This window comes from Hypanus sabinus, chromosome 6 (genome assembly GCF_030144855.1).
Source record: "Hypanus sabinus isolate sHypSab1 chromosome 6, sHypSab1.hap1, whole genome shotgun sequence".
Taxonomy (NCBI): Eukaryota; Metazoa; Chordata; class Chondrichthyes; order Myliobatiformes; family Dasyatidae; genus Hypanus; species Hypanus sabinus.
The window spans coordinates 137,623,693-137,638,922 of record NC_082711.1 but is presented as its reverse complement, the minus strand read 5'-3'; the positions used below and the strand labels follow the sequence as shown (position 1 = coordinate 137,638,922).

General features: G+C 39.8%; 2 long non-coding RNA genes across 3 annotated transcripts in view; one reads left to right on the top strand and one right to left on the bottom strand.

Moving 5' to 3' along the window:
* The window catches only part of LOC132395878 (uncharacterized), a 36,513-nt gene that overhangs the window by 1,428 nt on the left and 19,855 nt on the right, over positions 1–15,230 (top strand). Inside the window, exon 2 of the long non-coding RNA XR_009512774.1 lies at positions 2,738–2,847. This is a non-coding gene — a long non-coding RNA (uncharacterized LOC132395878). The remainder of the gene's footprint in view (positions 1–2,737; positions 2,848–15,230) is intronic.
* LOC132395877 (uncharacterized) lies at positions 505–7,511 on the bottom strand. 2 transcript variants are annotated; one of them, XR_009512772.1, is made up of 4 exons: positions 7,043–7,511; positions 6,861–6,949; positions 5,402–5,464; positions 505–1,975 (listed from the first exon to the last, which is right to left on the bottom strand). It is a non-coding gene; the product is annotated as an uncharacterized LOC132395877 (long non-coding RNA). The 2 variants fall into 2 exon arrangements; XR_009512773.1 differs by having other exon boundaries at positions 6,861–7,511.

Sequence of the window (15,230 nt, the reverse complement as noted above, 5' to 3'; positions counted from 1 at the left end):
AAGACACATTTTATTTCTAAATCTATGTTCAATTATTTTTCCATGAAAGTCAACGCAGTTTCTCTCTTGATGGATACACAGGTTTACTGTCTACATCTTTTAATTAAAATGAGCTTATTTTGAATAATGTGAGATTTGAATATAGTTATTAAACTTTTGATATGCTGGGTTATTTACTTTGCTTCTCAAATTCCTGTATTTTAAAAATGCAGAACTGTAATATAAATATATAGTATTGTACAGTATGAAGTACAATTTCTCTCTTCTAATATGTGGAATGTTAATTTGTTTAAATCAAATGTTAAATGTGTAAATTTATTTTTTGTTATTATTGTTACTTGAACAGTGAAAAAGTTTGTTTTGTATGCCACCCATATGGATCATTACGTCACTTCAGTTCATTGAGATTTATCAAGGGAAAGCAGTAATAGAATGCAGAATACACTGTTACAGTTACAGAGAAAGGCAATAAGACATACAAGTGGAATGAGGCCACTCAGCCCATCAAGTTTGCACTGCCATTCAGTCATGACTGATTTATTATTTCCTCTCAGCCACATTCTTCTGGTAACCTCTGATGCCCTCACTAATTAAGAACCCATCGACCTCCACTTTGAATATACCCAATGACTTGGTGTCCACCGCCGTCTGTGGCAGTGAATTTCACAGATTCAATGCCTTTAATATCACTGGCATTTGTTGTACATTGCAATACATAATAATAAAAACTATATATTACAGGAAGAAATATGTATGTATAAATTAAATGCATCATGCCAAAGAAGTGCAGAAGAAGAGAAATCAAATAGTTGAGGTAGTGTGGATGGGTTCATTGTCCAATCATAAATCTGATGGTGGACAGCGAAAAGCAATTCCTGAAACGTTGAGTGTGTGTCTTCAAGTTCCTGTACCTCCTCCTTAATGATAGCAATGAGAAGAGTGTATGTCCTGGTTGACATGGGTTCTTAATAATGGATTCTTTCTCCTGTGTTTTAACGGAACATACATCTACATAAATTTGCTTCCCTTAGTAAATTATAGGCCTTCTGAAAACCCAAGTAATCAACATCCACTGACTCGCCTCTGTTTATCCTGCCTGTTATTTCCTCAAAGAATGCCAATAGATTTATTAGTCAAGATCTCCCCTTAAGGAAATTTGGACTTCAGCCTATTTTATCATGTGCTCCCAAGTTCCCTAAACCTCATCCTTGATAAAAGATTTTATCATCTTTCCAGGCGCTGAAGTCAGTCTAACTGGTCTATTTTTTCCTGTCTTTTACCTCCCTTTTTAAAAAGTTCAGTGATATTTGTGATTTTCCATTTCTCTGGAACCATTCCAGACTCTAGTAATTCATGAAAGGTCACTACTGCGGTGCCCCCGCAATTTCTTCAGCTACCTTTCAGAACAATGGAGTGTAGTCCATCCGGTCCAGTTGGCCTTTCAGCTTCCGAAGCACCTTCTCCTTAGTAATAGTGATTACACTCGCTTATGCCCCCCCCCCCCCCACAACTCTCTTCAATTTCTGGGATGTTGCTAATGCTTTCCACCCTGGACTAATGCAAAATACTTATTCAGTTCATCCACCATTTCCTTATCGCTATTACTACTTCAGTGTGGTGCAGACAGATGATAAGATACAAGTTTATGATGAGATCGATTATGAGGTCAAGAGTCTACTTATTTTATAATTGTTCTGTTTTATAATCTTATAAGAGTAGATAGAATTCCATTCTTGAGTATGGTAGTATATGTGGAAGGGTAAGAAGAGAAAATGTACAGTGTGGATGGGATCTTTGATTATGTCGGCTGCTTTACTGAGTCAATGAGAATTGGTGAAGAACTCCATAGAGGGGAGGCCAGTTTTCATGATATGTTGAGTTGTATCCAAAACTCTGCAGTTTCTTGTGGCCTTGGGAAGAGTAGTTGCCATTCCAAACCGTGATGCATCCTGATAGAATGCTTTCTATGGTACATCTGTAAAAAAACAAAAACAAAAAAATGGGTGGGGTCAACAGGGATATGCTGAATATCATCTCTGAAAATAGTGCTATTTCTTAACCATGGCATCAAAGTGGTTGTACCAAGATAGACTATTGCTACATTTACACCTAGGAACTTGAGCTCTGAACCTCAACAGGACATGTACACTGCCCTGCTTCCTGAAGCCAATGGCCAACTCTTTTGTTTTTCCTGACATTGAGGGAAAAGTTGTTGTCATGACATCATGCCACTAGGCTATCTATCTCCTTCCTATTCACTGATTCATCATCATTTGAGAGTATAATTTCCAACAAATGCATTAAGATTAATGCTTTCAGATATAATGTTGTCCAGATAAATGGTCTCAACCCAAAACATCATCAGTCCAATTCCCTCTCCGATCCACTAAGTTCCTCCAGCATCTTGTGTGTTGCTCCAAGTTTCAGCATGTGTGGTCCCTTGTGTTTCTCATTATATGTAATGCCCAGCAGTTTCAAGATCAAGGAAATGAACTAAAAATAATTTTATCTTGAGGAAAAAGACAAGTAAAACGATTAATGCAAATAATGCAAGTACCAGGGGCAGGTATGAAAAAGATGCTTGGTGTATTGAAGGCATAACTTTTGTCTTTCATTTCTAAGCTTTATAGATCTACCACCTTACTGATCCATCTTGGTCACCTGCTCATTTCACCAATTTACTTCCTATTTATTCCAGCATTTGTTTTTTTTTACTTTTTCCCATTTGCAACTGCAGTTACTTTAGGCTGGATTAACTTCTCAAGGTGCTGGGAATGAATAAGACCACCTCCAATTGGGATACAAAGTTGGCTCCAATGGATTTGTAATGGATTTCAAGCTGCCCAGGTACAAGATGACAAAGAGAATTCCATTTCACATCAACAATTAAGACATTACACACAGATTTTTTTTTAAATGCTTTGAAAACTTGCTCTAAGATTCATTGTTTAATATCATGCCAAGGGCCATCATAGCTACAAGACTGTGATTTTTATTTCTTGTGTTCGAAAAATGTCTGTAGCTGACACCAAGAAGGTATGAATAGAGGCAAGAAGAAGGACTAAGCAGCAGGTCCAAAGCTCTCCCATTTTTGGGTACAATTCTAGAACCACCTGAATTATCACTGGGTTAGAAAGAATAATCATCATGGCATATTTTGCTTGCATCTACTCATTTTTCCCGCTTTACTCTAACACATCACTTCCACAGCCATTTGAGAAAAGAGCTATTCCTCTGTATCCCCAATTGTGTATTTGGGAGGTGTTGTATTGGAAGTCTTGGCTAGTTGTTACAGTGCATGGATGAAAGTGTGCAGACAGCCAGGGAACTGGACTTGATTGCAGTGTTCATTTGGACACTAGTAAGTCAAATGTGGCTTGCACAGTACTCAGTAAATTTATGCGCAAGGACTATCACTGATGTCTATCACACTAGTGCAGATGCTCCCTGTTTATGCGTGCTACCTTCTGGATGCGGTTTACATAGAAACATAGAAAATCGGTGCAGGAGTAGGCCATTCGGCCCTTTGAGCCTGCACCGCCATTCAGTATGATCATGGCTGATCATCCAACTCAGAACCCTGTACCTGCTTTCTCTCCATACCCCCTGATCCCTTTAGCCACATGGGCCATATCTAACTTCCTCTTAAATATAGCCAATGAACCGGCCTCAAATGTTTCCTGTGGCAGAGAATTCCACAGATTCACCACTCTCTGTGTGAAGAAGTTTTTCCTCATCTCAGTCCTTAAAGGCTTCCCCTTTATCCTTAAACTGTGACCCCTCGTTCTGGACTTCCCCAACATTGGAAACAATCTTCCTGCATCTAGCCTGTCCAATCCCTTTAGAATTTTATACGTTTCAATAAGATCCCCCCCCCCTCAATCTTCTAAATTCCAGTGAGTATAAGCCTAGTCAATCCAGTCTTTCTTCATATGAAAGTCCTGCCATCCCAGGAATCAATCTGGTGAACCTTCTTTGTACTCTCTCTATGACAAGAATGTCTTTCCTCAGATTAGGGGACCAAAACTGCACACAATATTCTAGGTGCGGTCTCACAAAGGCCTTGTACAACTGCAGTAGAACTTCCCTGCTCCTGTACTCAAATCCTTTTGCTATGAATGCCAACATACCATTTGCCTTTTTCACCACCTGCTGTATCTGGATAAGGTACTGGATAAAGACCAACTGTTCTACTTATCAAGAGAGGTTTCTGCCATGATTCTGACCACAATTGAGACCCCACCAAAGGCAGGTATCAAGGAAGATGTATTGAGTGCCATGATTTAAAAAAAACAAGAAACAGCCTACCCGAATATATCTTACATCCTTGTTGGGGACTTCAAGCTCTGCCCAACTACAATCAGTGCATCATTTGCAGCACCTGAGGACCCAATACACTTGACCACTGCTACACTACCATCAAGAATACCTACTATTCCATCCCTCAACTGCAATTCCAGAAAGTGGATTATCTGGCTGTCTTCCTCCTATCTGTATAGAGGCAGAGACTAAAGAGCAAGGCACCAGAGGCAAGGACAACAAAGAGAAGGTTATGGGAGGCAGAAAAACAGCTACGTTATTGCTTTAAGTTGGTCGACTGGGCCATGTTCAAGGACTCATCAAAAACCCGAATAAATACGCCATGATTGTCATGGACTTCATAAAGACACTCATGAGTGGGTGTGTCCCCACAAACTCATTCTGAGTCTTCGCCAACAAGAAGCCGTGGATGAACTAAGAGATCCGCAATCTGCTGAGGGCTAGATCAGTGGTGTTCAGGACAGGCGATCCAGGAAAGTACAAGAGGTCTAGGTATGACTTCCTAAAAGCCATCTCACATGTGACATGACATTTCTAGACCAATCCTGAATCACAGAAGGATGCTCGACAGCTGTGGCAGGGCTTGAATGTCATCACCTCCTACAAAGCAAAACCAAGCTACATAAATATCAACCAAGTTTCGCTCCAGATGAGCTCAATGTCTTTTATGTTCACTTTGATCGATAGAACATGGAGGCACCTTCATGAACTGCCACAGCCCCAGACAACTCTGTAATTTCAGTCTCTTAGGCCAATGTGAAATCCCCAGCACGTTCTTATTTCACTTCTGCCCTCCTCCTATCCACTCTTGATTAAAGGTCTTGGCCTGAAATGGCCACTCTTTATTCCCCTCCATTAATACCGCCTGACTTGCTGAGCTCCCGTAGCAGTTGTGAGTGAACCAATGGAAAGCTTATCAGCCCTACATGCCTGAAAGCTAAGTCGTAATGTATCATCATGTGCACATGGGTAAGCTGCTTGATATTGACAATGCCATATTATTCCATGCCAATGAATACCCCAGGAGCCAGTGGACATACTTTCTCAGACCTGTTATGTGTATGGTTGAACACCAAATTACCTCTCTGACTGGGGTTTCCAATCAACTTCTGCAGATTTGAGCACCATCCCCCACCATCTTCACCTAAACAGACCACACATTAGGATTAAAATTATTCCTTTTATGTCTCTTTGGTTATATTTCTTTACTTGATGTATTTCCTTTGTAATCTTTGACCCTTTCTGTAAGAATATATCATTCAACTTTAGCCAGGACACCTCCTCATCCTCTTGGATACTTATAACCACTACCAAGGAAACTAAGACCAGATGTTCAGTATATTGTTACATGGCTGCTTCATTTAACATCAGATCACTTGCAATGTGCATTACATTTCTACCCTCAGTGGGCCCCACTGTTACTGAAAAGCAATATCTTAGATATGGAAGACAATTAATGGAACTTTGTGTAATATATACCTTGTATTTAATTTTAAAATGCCTGCTTTCTGATTGAAAGTGAAAACTATAACTTAAAAGTTAGGAAGGATTCCATTTATAATATTAGAATTTTGTATTTGATATAAATCACAGTTTGGATCTCCACTTTCTCTTCAGACTCAACCTATTGGTACCTGCTTCAGAAAAAGATAGAAGCTTAATCCCTTTACACTGTTAGGCATCCAGTGCTTGTACAAAATACTAGTTCAACTTTCCCTAGAAATCTACTGGCACATGCCTTATTGAACACCTTGGGTAAATAAGCTATTTCAGCTTTTAACCTAAATTCACACATAGCAGTGAGGTAGAATTTCTTGATAATTAATAAAATAATTTCATTGCTTGAACTAATCAGATTGCAAGTTTCACTTGAGAACAAAAGGACTTGTTGATAGTAGTATTGTACAATCTCTGTAATTCAGAATTTTTAGATTCTCTCAGCATTACAACTCCCCAATTTATGGCATTATCATTATTGTTCTTCCTTCTTTTCATGCTCCTAATCAAGCACTTAGTGATTTCAAAGCCTGTTCTTCATAAACTTTGTAAATGTTTTTGTGAATAATTTAGTAATTTGCTTGTCATTAACAAAGTTATTTTGTATCTTTCATAAAGGAAGAACTTGTATCCTAAGGAAAGTATGTCAAAACCGATTATGTGCTTTTAAATAAAATGTTGGAAATACTCAGTAGCTCAGGCCTCATCTGTGGGAAGAGAAAAAAAGTCAATGTTTCAGGTCGGCAATGAACTGTTTTGACAAAAGATCTCCTACTTGAAATGGTGACCTGTTTCTCTTCCCACATAGAAGGCCTGACCTGCTGAGTATCTCTAACATTTTCTGCAATTGTTTTAGATTTCCAACATTTTCATTTTTTATTTTCAAATGCTTTTAATGCACGATTACTCATTAAGTAAATAGCAAGACCAAAATGGTTAATTATTCATTTGGTTTATTCTATGGTCTTTGAGATAAATAGTGTCCAGGAATCGTTTAAAAGAGTACCATGGGATATTTATGGGTACTCTGTTTAACATCTTACCTGAAAGGTGGCACCTCAGCACTCCTTCATTGTTATGTTGTACTGGTATCCATCTGAAGTTTTGAAGCAGTAGCTCAGAGTATAAAAACCTATAAAAGTACAGAAATAACATAAGGTGCAATGTGCCATAATACATTTGTAAATCAACTTTGCACTATTTTACTTTTATAACAAAATCATACAAGACCAAGTCAGCATGCATTATGGTGTACTAAAGCAGAAAAAGAATGGGCTAAATCTTTGCAGAATAACTGGTTTTTGACGTTTTCCTTCAGTAACTTCATTCTCAACTCAACAACTGAGCATAGCTCACAGAAAAGTTCTTGACCCCAGACAAACTGCTTAACCTCTTTGCTGAACCCAATGTTTATGGAAGGCTTTTAAGCAATACTCAATTAACCTGTGGTGACCCACAATACATTAAAGATGGTCAAGTAAAGGTTACATAAGTTCATTTTAGAATTAGTAATAATGACTTGCATACCTTGCACCTGAGTATGTTGTTGTTTTGTCTCCTAACTTTGGAAACCTGGTTCCTTCTGTATTGCAGTTCAGGAATTAAGCGAAGTAGATAGCACACCAGTTCAGCTATATAACTAACCCTGATCAGTAACTAAGATTAGAAAGTGTTAACTTTTGCTGTTGACTGAAGCCCGTAGTCACAGACAAGAGAGTCAACTTTGTGAATATTTTTTGATGTGCTCAAAAATAAAGAATAAATTCTCATTTATTTCACTACAACATTGAAGTGGGTTATTATTATATGTGGAGAGTTTTGTCTACTTAATAAATGTGCAATGAATAGTGAACATTGTCGATAAAGTTAATATTAACAATATGATTATGGAATGCTTTTATGAAATTATAATATGATAGGTTATTCCAGTTTACCAGATTGTTCAAACGTATGCCTTTTGGCTTTCCCCAGTGACGTAGGAGGAATAGTCTGAGTTAGGCCTGATAAAGGGTCTAGGTCTAAAGTGTTGTCTATTTATTCTTCTCCATAGATGCTACTTGACCTGCTTATTTTCTCCAGCATTTGCAAAATCTCTTCTGCTGTATAGTTAGTTACTCTTCTTTTCCCAGAACATGTCTCTGAAATGCCTTGTCAATAGGTGTGGTAGATATTGATTCTCTCTTCTGGAGGTAGCTGTTTCCAGACTGAAATGCTTATTACCTTTTACTGATTATATTAAAAAAAAATGGGGGAATATCTACCAATTGATAATCTTTATCCTAAGTGGTCATAATTGATGTCTTGGACTGCATCACTTTTTTTTTAATTGGCCCAGCGTCTTTCTTTTCTTTGCTTGTCATGGATGAGGTGACTATATTAGAGGGTGCAAGACGGAGGGGATGTATAGTAAAAGGTTAAAACTCTTCATATAGAATCTTCTAGATTCTCTTTTATCTGTTAAGGATATCTCATGGCCAGTTTTTGCCCTCCTATTTTCCTTCTTAATGGTACTACTACATCCCACATACTCTCCAAGGAATTCACATGATCCACTGACTAAACTTGACATACACTCAGTGGCCACTTTATTAGGTATACCTGTGCACCTCATTATTGCAAATAACTAATCAGCCAATCAGGTGGCAGCAACTCAGGACATAAAAGCAGGCAAATATAGTCAGGAGGTTCAGTTATTGTTCAGTCCAGGCATTGGAATAGGGAAGAAATGTGATCTAAGTGACTTAGTCTGTGGAATGATTGTTGGTGCCAGACGTTGGTTTGAGTATCTCCAAAACAGCTGATTGCCTGGGATTTTCATGCATAACAATTTCTAGAGTTTCCATAGAATGGTGCTATGAACAAAAAATATCCAGTAAGTGGCAGTACTGTGGGCAAAAATGCCCTGTTAATGAGAGAGGTCAGAGGAAATAGCCAAACTAGTTCAGGTTGACAAGAAGGTGACAGTAACTCAAGTAACCATGTGTTACAACAGTGGTATGCAGAAGAGCTTCTCTGAACACACAACACTTGGAAGTGGATGGGCTACAGCAGCAGAAGACAACAAACATAATATATTAGATAAAGGTAAAGTGTATTGCTCTTGTTTTCATGATGAGACATTGATTTCCTACATTTGCATCAATCTCCCCCTTTTCTTAATCTCTCTCTCCATATCAGGAGACAGGCTACACACTGATGTTTATAATAAACCCACTGACTCCCACAATTTCAAAGACTGATATTAACCTCCTCCAATCTTATCTATTATATTTAGTGCTTCAAATGTGGGTTCACAGTATCGCGAGTCCATGTGCAGATGAGATAAGTAATTTGCAGTACCTCTATGTTCTGTGCATGTAACCATCCTGAGCTCCTGGCTACATTTTGTTTCAACCCCGTTTCTCAATCCCACACCAACCTTGGAACCCACTTACGAAAGGTTTAAAAAGCTAGGTAATAATAGAGATCTAGAAAATTATAAGGCCAGCAGGAAGGAGCTTAAGAAAGAAATTAGGAGAGCCAGAAGGGACCATGAGAAGGCCTTGGCAGACAAGATTAAGGAAAACTCTAAGGCATTCTACAAGTATGTGAAGAGCAAGAGGATAAGATGTGAGAGAATAGGACCAATCAAGTGTGACAGTGGAAAAGTGTGAATGGAAGCAGAAGAGATAGCAGAGGTACTTAATGAGTACTTTTCTTCAGTATTCGTTATGGAAAAGGATCTCGGCGATTGTAGGGTTGACTTATAGAGGACTGAAAAGCTTGAGCATGTAGATATTAAGAAAGAGGATGTGCAGGACCTTTTGGAAAGCGTCATTGGATAAGACACAGAACCAGACGAGGTGTACCCCAGGCTACTGTGAGAGGCGAGGGAGGAGATTGCGGAGCCTCTGGTGATGATCTTTGCATCATCAATGGGGACGGGAAAGGTTCTGGAGGATTGGATGGTTGCGGATGTTGTTCCATTATTCAAGAAAGGGAGTAGAGATAGCCCAGGAAGTTATAGACCAGTGAGTCTTACTTCAGTGATTTGTAAGTTGATGGAGAAGATCCTGAGAGGCAGGATATATGAACATTCGGAGAGGCATAGTATGATTAGGAATAATCAGCATGGCTTTGTCAAAGGCAGGTCGTGCGTTACGAGCCTGATTGAATTTTTTTTGAGTATGTGACTAGACACATAGGTGAAGATAGAGTAGTAGGTGTAGTGTATATAGATTTCAGCAAGGCATTTGATAAGGTACCCCATGCAAGGTTTATTGAGAAAGTAAGGAGGCATGGGATCCAAGGGGACATTGCTTTGTGGGTCCAGAACTGGCTTGCCCACAGAAGGCAAAGAGTGATTGTAGATGGGTCATATTCTGCATGGAGGTCAGCCACCAGTGGGGTGCCTCAGGGATTTGTTCTGGGACACCTACTCTTCGTGATCTTTAGAAATGACCATGATGATGAAGAAGAAGGATGGGTTAATAAGTTTGCTGATAACACAAAGGTTGAAGGTGTTGTGGATAGTGTGGAGGGCTGTCAGAGGTTAGTGGGATATTGATAGAACGCTAAACTGGGCTGAGAAGTGGCAGATGGAGTTCACCCCAGATAAGTGTGAGGTAGTTCATTTTGGTAGGTCAAATATGATGGCAAAATATAGTATTAATGGGAAGGCTCTTGGCAGTGTGGAGGATCAGGGGGATCTTGGGGTCAGACTCCGTAAGACACTCAAAGCTACTGCCCATGTTGACTCTGTGGTTAAGAAAGCATATGGTGCTTTGGCCTTCGTCAATCATGGGATTGAGTTTCGGAGCTGAGAGCTAATGTGGCAGCTATATAGGACCCTGTTCAGACCCCGGTCAGACCCCACTTGGAGTATTGTGCTCAGTTCTGGTCACTTCACTATAGGAAGGATGTAGAAACCATAGAAAGGGTGTAGAGGATATTTACAAGGATATTGCCTGAATTGGGGAGCATGCCTTATGAGAATAGGTTGAGTGAACTTGGCCTTTCTTCCTTGGAGCAACAGAGAATGAGAGGTGACCTGATTGAGGTGTATAAGATGATGAGAGGTATTGATCGTGTGGATAGTCAGAGGCTTTTTCCCAGGACTGAAATGGCTAGCACAGGAGGGCACAGTTTTAAGCTGCTTGGAAGCAGGTACAGGTGTGCCTCCACCTTTACAAAGGTAGAGCATTCCTATGAAACCTTTCTTAAGCCAAAATGGTGTAAAACGAAGAACCGTTAATTTATATGGGAAAAATCTTCATAAAAGCGAAAATCCTCATTGTAATGTGAAAATAGGTTACTAATGTAGGTCTTTTGTAAAAGTGAAGTGGAATAAAGTTAACATTCGTAAAGTGGGGACACCTATACAGAGGAGATGTCAGGGGTAAGTTTTTTTTACACAGAGTGGTGAGTGCATGGAATGGGCTGCCCGCGACAGTGATGGAGGCAAATATGATGGGATCTTTTAAGAGACTCCTGGACAGGTATATGGAGGTCAGAAAAATAGAGGGCTATGGGTAACCCTAGGTAACTTCTCAGGTAAGGACATGTTCGGCACAGCTTTGTGGGCCAAAGGGCCTATATTGTGCTGTAGGTTTTCTATGTTTCTATCTCCATTGGCAGAGTAATGCCCAATGCAAACTACAGAGTCAATACTTTATATTCTGTTCAGCCAAGTTGGCAGCGCGATGCAGCGCGCAGCATCCACTCCAGGAATGAATATCTGTTATCTGTAAGTAGGGGCCATGTACAATCTTAATTTGATGGAGACGGACGTGTGAAGCACGGAGGAACATCTGGTGAAACTTCTGAAATGCCTGTTTCGCTGCTACTGCTACTGTGCGATTGGAAAATTCTCTGGGAGGAAGGCCCCGAACCCTCAGCTTTGCCTGTTACTTGGCGGCCGGGGCCGGGGTCGAAGCGCTCGGCAGAGATGGTGCTGGGTGCTCGGTGTCGGAGGGCTAGTTGGAGGCTCAAAGTTTTCAGACGGACTCGGAGTTGGCTGTGGTCAGAGCTCCCAAAGTGCTGTATCGGCAAGCTGCGGCGCTGGAGGTTCATGGCAGGAAGAGTTTTTCTTCTTCCTACTGTCTGCGTGAGATGATGGGCTGTCAGGACTTTTGAGACTTTCTTTTAAACCGTGCCATGGACTGCTCTTTATCAGATTACGGTATTGCTTTGCACTGTTGAAACTATGTGTTATAATTATGTGGCCTCTGTCAGTTAGTCTTTTATCAATTATGGTATTGTCTGCACTGTTGAAACTATATGTTAACTATACTTATATGTAATCTATGTGGTTTTGTGCAGGTCTTGTAGCTTTAGGTTTGCCTGATGGGTTTGTAGTTCCTTTCCGGGGAACGTGCTAAAACGGTAGGGTAATATCGATACGCAGCAGCCTCTCCAGACTCTGGATTGGGGATTACCAAACGTTATGTGGTTTTTCTTGTGTGGTCTGTTTTGTGCTTTTTCGTGATATCATTCTGGAGAACGTTGTCTCATTTTTTAACTGCATTGTATTTGTGGTTTATAAATGACAATAAACTGAATCTGAATCAGAAATCTGATAGTCTACAACACAATGTTACGAACGTTGAATTTTCCGTTTTAATGTAACCTTTACCTCCTGTGTTTTCTCCACTCTCCTAATCCATCTCCAGTGCTCCCATGTTTTGTCCCTTTTGCCATATCCCCATTTACGCCCGTCACTCTCATTTGTTCCCATTGCCCTCCTTTTTCCATCCTCTTACTACTCATACATTTTACCCACTGAAACCCTTTTCCTGATCTGGTTCCATCAGCCATTCATTTCTCCCACAATGGTTCTCATTATCATCTTTCTTCCTTATTAGATTCCAGCACTGGTATGTTCTGTGTTCCCACTTAACCACCCTCCCAGCTGCCTGCATCCTTCATTTCTGTTTAGTTCACCAGGGACCTACTGGCCCCTTGCTATTCCTCTCCCTCTCTGTCTTTATACTCGCTGTCTTCCCTCTCCATTGTCAGACCTGATGCAAGGTAACGGCCCAAAAGCAATGGAAGAAATTGCTGGGGCCCTGGCAAAGATCTTTGTAACTTTATTACCCACAGATAAGGCTCTGGGAAACACTGGAAGATTGCTAACATTGTGCTTTTATTTAAGAAGGGAAGTAAGGATAAACCAGAAACTACATCAACAATGGGAAAGTTATTGAAAAGATTTCTCGGACAGGATTTATTTGCTTTTGGAAAAGCAAGAACTGATTGGGAATAGTTAGCATGAATTTGTAAGTGGGAAATCACACCTTATGAATTTGAAGTGATGAGCAAAAGCATTGGCAAGGGCCAGGAGTAAAACATTTTCTATATGAATTTTAGTAAGGCCTTTGGCAAGGTACTGCATGGTAGGCTGTTCCAGAAGGTGAGAACACCAGGATCCAGGGTGAGCAAGACAATTTGGATATAAAATAGTTTTAATAATGCGAATTAGAAGATGGTAGTAGAATGTTATTGTTCAGACTGAAAATCTGTAACCAATGGTGTGCCAAAAGGATTGATGCTAGGTCCTGCTTTTGTTGTCATATATATTAATAATTTGGATGAGAAAGCAGGGTTGCAGAAGGGACCACCATTAGTAGCCATCGTGGACCTTGAAGAAGGTTGACTAAGTTTACGCCAGGAGATTAATCATCTGGGAAAATGAGCAAAGGGATGGCACATGGTATTTAACGCAGACAAGTATGACATTATGCATTTTGGGAAGTTAAACCAGGCCAGATCATTCACAATGAATGGCTGGGCCCCAGGAAGTATTGAACCAGGAGACCTAGGGATACAGTACGTTGTTCCCTGAAGGTCGCAAAATCAGTAGGTAGGGTAGTGGGAAAAAACGTGTGGAATATTTGCCTTCATCAGATGAGGCATCGAGTACATCTATTGGAATGGCATGTTACAAATGCACAGAGCATTGGTTAGGGAGCCTTTGCAGTATTGTGTGCACTTCTGGGTGCCACATTGTAGGAAAGATGCAATTATGTCAGAGAGGGTACAGCAACGTTTTGCAAAGATATTGCCTGGATTGGAGTCTTAAATTATAAAGAGAGTTTGGATAGGTTGAAATTGTGTTTCTATGATCATAAGTGACTGAAAAGTGATGTGATAGAGGTCTGTACAGTAGAATTATGAAAGATATAGAGGTGGGGTAAATTTTTTTTACACATGTAATTGGTACCTGGAATGAACTGTCAGAGGACCCAATGGAGACACCAACAGTAACAGCATTTAAGTGGCATCCAGATAGGCAATTGAACGAGCAGAGCACAAAAAGATAACCAGGCAATGATTAAATTTAAAACTTCAATGTAATTTTATTATCAAACTACATAAATGTCACCATATACAATTCTTAAGATTAATTTTCTTGTGGGTATACTCAATAAATCCAATATACAATAATAACTGTAACAGAATCAAAGACTGCACCAACTTGGACAATCAGACAAACTCTGCAAATACAAAAATGAAAGGAATAATAATAATAAATAAATAAGCAATAAATATCCAAGAACGTGAGATGAAGAATCCTTGAAAGTGAGTCCATGGGTTGTGGGAACATTTCAATAATGGGGCAAATGAAGTTATCTCCTTTGGTTCAAGAGCCTAATCATTGAGGGGTAGTAACTATTCCTGAGCCTGATGGTGTTAGTCCTGAGGCTTCTGTACTTCCTTCCTGATAGTAGTAGTGAGAAGAGAGCATATGCTAAGTGATGAGGATCGCTGTTAATGGATGCTGCTTTCCTGCAACATAGTTTCATGTAGATGTACTCAATGGTGGGGAGGGTTTTACCCATGATGGACTGGGCCCTATTACTACTTATAGAATTTTCCATTCAAGGGCATTGGTGTTTCCATATCAGGCTATGATGCAGCCAGTCAATATACTCTTCATCACACATCTATAGAAGTTTGTCAGCATAGTATATGTCATGCCAAATCTTCACAAAGAAAGAAAGTAGAATGTAGAGGTGCCGCCATGCTTTCTTCATAATTGCAGTACTGAAAGGTGTAATAGTAGGCATAGACGGATGTGCTAAAATGCCTGTTTTTAAACTATACAACTCTGACTCAATAGTTATTCACGTGGAAAGAACTGGATGAACTAGTTTTTTTTCCCCTCTGTCATTTCCTTCAATATGTACCAAAAGTAGCAAACTGGGAATGGGTATTACCATGTCAACTTCAAATCTATTTTATCAACAATTATACGCTGGCTTATTCTTCTTCCTCAAATAGCTAGTAAAGCATAACAAATACGCACAAAGGAATCACGATAAAATCGACCTTCACTAAGCTCACATGGTTAATGTAGCCTCATAGCCCAAGGTGCTTGGTATCAAACTGAAATAGATGTTGAGCACAATAGATGAGCAAAGTACCCAGGCTTC